Here is a 7,154-nt window from a genome sequence, read left to right on the forward strand (position 1 = left end):
ACAGATTCGAAATTCAAATGTAATATTTTTTTATAATTAAGTGTAACAGTATTTATGGCCAGACTAAGTATATAACGTAAGTACCTAGATATTCTCTCGCTGTTGCATACAATACTTAGAAATACATTGTGTATATTTTGTTAAAATAACTATATGTTATAAGTCATTGAATTCCCTAAGAATTGCAATAATTGTGTAATAAAAAAGGTAATTTCATTTAGCAATAATATTCGCAACGGAGATCCGTCTACATTAAAAACTCGATGACGAAGTATTTTCCGAACAATAAATATCAAATATTTATCGCGTGTATCGATTCAGCATTTTATCCGAACATTTTCCAATCCGATGCAGTTTCTTCGGCAATATTTCACAATCTGCAAACATAGATTTTTCTGAATGTAGATAACGATTTTAGTACGAGTGGACGGGTCGGATGGATTCAGATAACAAATGCAATTTACGCTTTTATAGATGCTGAGAATTACACACCTTGCTTTATATTTTCCTTGGAGTTTTCATTTTATGCAGTCGACAGCGTTTAAATGAGAAATCCGCGAGAAGCTAGAAATTAAATCCAACCGTTTAATAATGCTTGTTGACTTTTATAGAGCTTTCTATTCCATTGTGCGTAGTCGTATTTCTCAAGGCTGTAATGAAATTAATAGGAATTATATCATACAATTCCCTAACTACACAGTCAAAGCTTAGCAATGAAAGAAATTACTCCACAATATTCCTTTTCGTAGACATTTCAAAATATTTTCTCAATTATTATTTGCTTTATCATACTACCCATACATTATATACTGCATGAGTTTTCTCATATAAGACATGATATTATATCATCGATAAGTGGATGGGTAAGTTAAAAAAGTGACAGTTCACTGTATAATCACACACTTCTTTTTCCATGATATTGCTCTTAAGTCTTGAGATGCTTTATACTTTTCGCATATGAATAATATTTAATGCCGTGTCTTATAACTAAAAAGCTGCGTAGCCTTATCACCAATAAATAAATATGACGATGATGTTGATGTGCCTAGTCATTTATTATATAATGTTAATCATACTGTTCTAAATTTGAATTGAATCCAACTGATTTTAATAATTTTTAAAACTTATCACATTAGTCTACCTAAAGAAGTGGTAGAAGTTTCTACCTAGTAAATTTAATCTAACGACCTACATCTGCGTCGTGAGAGTATATTTCACTAAATAATGGTAGCACTGCGCAGCCATTCTTCATACAAAGCGAATGTAGGTGGTAGTCATATTTCGTGTGAAACGTCAGCGGGACAAATTGACTTGCCGTGCTGAAATGCACCGAGGCAAGCTGACAAAGATATAAACCTAGTACTTACTGGGTTACTGCAGTTTAGTGTTATGATTATAGTTATGGAATTAAACAAATATATTATTAATAGCCGATTAATATTGGTTTAGTTGAATAGAAATGCTTAGAATTTTAAATCGGTTTAATTTTATTTTATACCAATAAGAAATCACTCTAAGCTTTGGTTAATTATATATAAGGAAAACTTGTTAAATGTACGTAATTCATGAAAACAGAACTTTGCAGCACAGTGCACATATTATACATAGGTAACCAGACATTACCTAAAGCATGCTCGGCTGATCTATTTTTATGTTTTTTTCATGTTATAGCGGGAAACCGGGCGTGTATTTCGCCGGATGATAAGTGATCACCACCGCCCATGAAAAATTCGAATTAGCGATAGGGTGTCTGTGATTACGTTGCTTGCTTGATGACTACAATAATCGACTAAGAAGGTCGAGAAAAACACGGGCCTCCAGCTTTCTCACTCAGCGAACCAAACACATTAGCATTTGTATGCTACTATTTCACGCCCATGTGGATGTGGAACCTTCCTAGTGGGAGATGGTCCAATTGGTTCCGGAGCGTACTTGATTCCCACAATCGAAAATCTTTTTAAATCAACAGTACGAAAAAGTCGTTTGCAAAAAAGCTTAAATATAATTTCATTTAAAGATATTGAAAGCTATACGCTACATATTAATACAGATGTTCAAATGAGTTTCCAATTCCAGAGGTCTTAAGTTAGAGAATTGCTATGTATGCTAGCTATGACCACGCAAGATATACGAAACCGACTCGCAGAAGCCTAATCAAGTTCCCATTGTTGGAGTATGTGACGTGATAGTTTACGATCCTTAATTGCAACTAAATATCTGTTACGAAATTCGATGTAGTTTACCATATGTTTGATTACCTATCTAGTAACTTAATACAGAACAATAACTCGGTGGAAACGTGACTAAGTTTGTTAGAGAATTCGAAACGTCGGGTACATAATTATTAAATTGCGTTTCAATCCTCTGCTAGCTCTTTTAATTCTAACTTTAGCTTTAAATTTCTGTATTTAAAACGTAATATAATTAGTACGAATAAGTTCAAGATTAAAAAAAAAAAACCTTTTTTTTTACTTAAATAAATTATAACCTACCTAGCAAGGTAGGTTATAATTATGAAATATATATTAATACTACGTGCGCAAAACACTAGTGAGTACTTTTGCGCACTTAGCGTTCGTGCAAAAACGTTTCTCAAATCTCAATAGTGGGTATAAATAATGAAATCTCACAGTTAACATTGAAGGCTCTAATAGAGGACGAAAAGGTAGTGTGAAATACAAGGAGGACCCACGTCCGTTGTACCTTGACGTTTATGAGGGTATAAGAACATGTTACTCAGTAATGTGATACGACTCGGAAGCAATCCGGTGTATTTATAGCTTCGGAAATAGATTTAAGATGAAGCGGCATTTTTATTTACAATTGCGTAAACCGTGAAGGCTACACAGTATTATGTTACGAATTAGGCAATAAACGTATTAAGTATTTAGATTGGACACATAGTTTTGAAAATAATAACTTCTTATGGGAGGGTAAACTTCTTATTAATTTAACGCTTCGTAACGTAACGCGTTACTATATAAAAAGTAATATTGTCGCATGTCTTTTATTTTTGGCTGACATCAAATACTTACGTTAATTTATGACTGGATTTTGTATGTACGAACTTTCCGTATTATATTTAATTGGGATTTCTTTTGTTTTAGTCTTCTTTCTTGTTTGCTATGGATGGTAATTACATCTCTGATACATCCTATCTTTAAATCCTTATATCAAAATCAAAATAAAATCCTTCTATCTTCTATCGAAGGACATGTGTAGTTCTCGCTGCTTTTATTGTGCTTTTATTTACCAGCAATATTGTATAAATATTGTGCTTTTATTTACCAGTAATCCATCTACGAGACATCAATACACTTTTTTCTGTTTATCACATCTACTATTTTTGTTGGCACTAGAGTCCTGCAAGTGATTAGTTTCCTCCATGACTAGACTTTAGTCGATTCGACTTTTATGCACCTCATATCGAATCGACTAAAGTCTAGTAATTAATAAACAGAAGAAGTAGAGGAAAACATTGTGTTCCTATTTGAGTGCATTTTACGTATCTTTGATCCAAGAGTGACTACGTTACTGAAGAATTGTATTATTCTTTATTGATCTTCAAATTGTTTTGTTTATTCTACTAATTGCACCGATATAAATTATCAGGTTCAATTAAGCGTACTTAAATATTAATATTATAATGGCCAGCATTGTGTTTTCACTGGTTCTGTGGAATTTGAATGAAGTAATGCACCATTGAACTGCGAAATTATTGTATTTAAAGCATAAATTGTATGTAGTAAATAGCTAGGACGCATAAGAAGATATAGCATTTTAATAATTAGCTTGGTGTTGCTGGGAATATGTATTTAAATGTAGTGTTAGCAATAAAAATAGCATAATGTTTGTTTGTGATAAAATAACCACCTAAATTTAATTTTTATTTTTATAGCATTGAAATGCTTTTTAAATTAGAAATTTTGAAAGAATAGAAAAAATTTGATCACGAGGCAGGATTCGAACCTGCGTATCTTGCCTAACCGTAGCAACGCCTAGCCTCTCGGCCACCCGTGATCCTACCACATTTTTCTATTCTTTCAAAATTTCTAAAATAACCACCTGATCGCTTAAATAGATTCATGTTTTGTCTGTCATTAATTTTCCCTCGTCTGAGACTTGTCCAGTGACAATAATTATCTAGTCAAACGTTTGACGGACAAGGGGAAATGCGAAATTATGCTCGCTCACCTACGTGCATTGTTTTGAAATTTTAATCAAGAATCACATTTGACATCTTTAAACAGACACTGCTTTTATTCCCCTCGCTTTGATGATGATGAAATATTTATAGCAACTTAATTCAAACGATGGCCAACTACAGTTGATGAGTTTTGTTTGATATGACGAATGTTTTTGCTAAAATCTATTGTTACAATGTTAGAATGAAGATGAAATTCGTGTCTTTTGTTTTCGATAAGAAAGAATATTATGGAGGGTATCATATTTTTCTACGTTTTATATTATTTATGTGTAATATTGCGAGTAGATTTTGAGTATATGTAAAACGTTAATTTTTTCACGGTGAAATATAGGGTCCGTGACGTCTTAAGGCGGTATTAGTTTCAGTGTAAAAAAGTGATGGCTATATAGCTCAGCCTTTTTCTCACACTGAAATCGTACTGCTAATCCAGTAGACTATTTTAGAACGCTCTAATAAAAAGATATGATAAAATATTCAAAATAACACATGATGATTACATGATCAGAATATTGCCTATCAACTTTCTATACGATTGCCTACCTAACGATGTGTTGATTGATTTCTAAGTCTTGCAAAGTCGACTAATTTTTATGTTCAGGTTGTCAATTTCCCTCCAGACAATGTCTTTTTCAATTTAACGTAATGTAAATCTTAAGTTTTTCTAATAAACGTAGTTAGTGAGGGCATAACTTGTAGTTGGAGTTTGCAACAGTAACTGGTGGTGTCTAGTGGTTACGAAGTTTGCAACTTTCCCGGGCTACCGTTCCGCAGCCAACTTTCTGATATCTATTGATACATTAATTATGGCTTTGATTTATAGCTGTTATACACTTTAGTTTGAATACTTTCTGGAGCAACTTTTTTGGATAATTTAAGTGCGTGTTATGTCTATAATGGTGATAAATGCACGCACTACCGAAATATGTTGATTAATCATTTATAGTTTTCGTATATTATAAAGTAAAACTAAAGTTGGTACTAACGTAGTACTAAAGTTGAAAAATTAAGTTGCCTGTATTTTCCAGCGTTGTTACTATATTTGGGATGACTTTTTGAATATTAATCCAGACTCGATTTACAAATGGTGAGAACAAATTTGTTACTTTTACTTTAAAAGAAAATGTAACGAAATGTCATGAAAATGTCCTTTAAGGAAAGATTCAATACTCAATCCCTTCGCTCAATCCATTCGAAACAAGAAAACTGTCAGCAAAGTAAATCTAAATGGAAATGAAAAGTAAAACTGATCTGTATGTCACAGCACTTCGCTTGTGAATGAGACAAATGGTTCGAGTTCTAGAGTTTTCGAATTACAACAAAAACGTGGACTGAACTTATAATTCTACAGAAACTTTTTGAGGCCCTGCTTCCTGGGCCTCATAACAATTTTTTTTATGTCATAGTCGGCAATGAAGCTGGTGGGTCGCCTGATGGTAAGCGCTACCACCGCCCATGAACATTTGAAGAGGTGTAAGGTCGATTGCAGACCGTACGCCTCTCCAAATGGATTGCCGACTGCAAATTGGAAAGGGATTAGGAAAGGATTGAAAAGAGGAATAAAGGAAAGGACTGGTAAGAGCAAGGAAGAGGATATGGGCCTCCGGTTCCCCCATTCACCGAACGAAACACAGCAGTATGCTATTTCACGCCGGTCTTCTGTGAGGGTGTGGTACTTCCCCGGTGCGAGCTGGCCCAATTCGTGCCGAAGCGTGCTCGACTCCCAAATAGAATATAGTTTAAGAAAAAAGAATCACTTGTTGTAATGTTCTCACTGGACGCAATTATTACTATTCAAAACACAAAATATAGGTTTGGACTTAAACCCTTGCAAAAATGTACATCCGTAAAAGTTCGATAATTATGAAGTATTTTGAGGAAAAGCACGATACACCTACGGAATATATAACTAAATAACATACATGAAATTCTTTGCAATACTTTCTTTAGAAGCATAAAAAAAAAATCTGCTGACAAAATTAATTCCTGCGTTATTTATCTCACAGCGTTCCGCATCAACAACTAATTACTGGGAAAGCGGAAAAGGTTTCATGCGAAAAATTAATGTAGATATGATGTGAGTCATATGTTGAGAAAACTTCCTATTCACTAGCCCAGCTCGTCACGTAACTCGGTCGACCAGCTGGTTCTAGATTGTTGTAAAGAATTTTATACGTGTATCGCAATCTTTTGGTTTTATTACTCTCATACGATATAACATACGGATACATTGTCCAAACATTGACTGTATGATTATCGCTTTCTTGGATATTAAATGATGATTGTCTTTACATTAAAATAAAATCATCATTTTTATTGGAATAGACAACCATTATTAAATTCTGACAAAAGGGTAAAGATAAATCCTACTAATATTATAAATGCGAAAGTTTGTAAGGATGTGGGTATGTTTGTTGCTCTTTCACGCAAAAGTTACTCAACCGATTGCAATGAAATTTGGTACGCAGATAGCTGGACAACTGGAATAACATATAGGCAACATTTTATCCCGATATTCCAACGGGATACGGACTGACGCGGGTGAAACCGCGAGGCGTAGCTAGTTCTTATATAATTAAAGAGCAATACAGTTTTATTTTGGGGCTATGCGTTATAAATATTCGGCCCTGCTCCCGTTACAATGTTGTCAATCAGTCAGCGCTCCACTCCACGCATTCTCTTTCGTTTCCTCCCGCTGATTTGATTGAAAAGTTCCTTGCCAACACCTGAGACCTGTATTACTTCTTAGGAAACCGTAATTCTATTTAACAACACGTGGTTCTAATAATAGCTGGAGAGGAAAAGGTTAGTAAAGTATACGAAAAGGACGAGTAGTTGAACTTTTTTTCTTAATATCTCCCTGCAGTTTTAATTCAGTAAGTAGCCTACCTGCGATTTAATTTATTGTAACCACTGAAATTCCAACGATTCCTATAGGGTCCCATTTCAA

The sequence above is a fragment of the Zerene cesonia genome, chromosome 17 (genome assembly GCF_012273895.1).
Source record: "Zerene cesonia ecotype Mississippi chromosome 17, Zerene_cesonia_1.1, whole genome shotgun sequence".
In the NCBI taxonomy this organism is placed as follows: Eukaryota; Metazoa; Arthropoda; class Insecta; order Lepidoptera; family Pieridae; genus Zerene; species Zerene cesonia.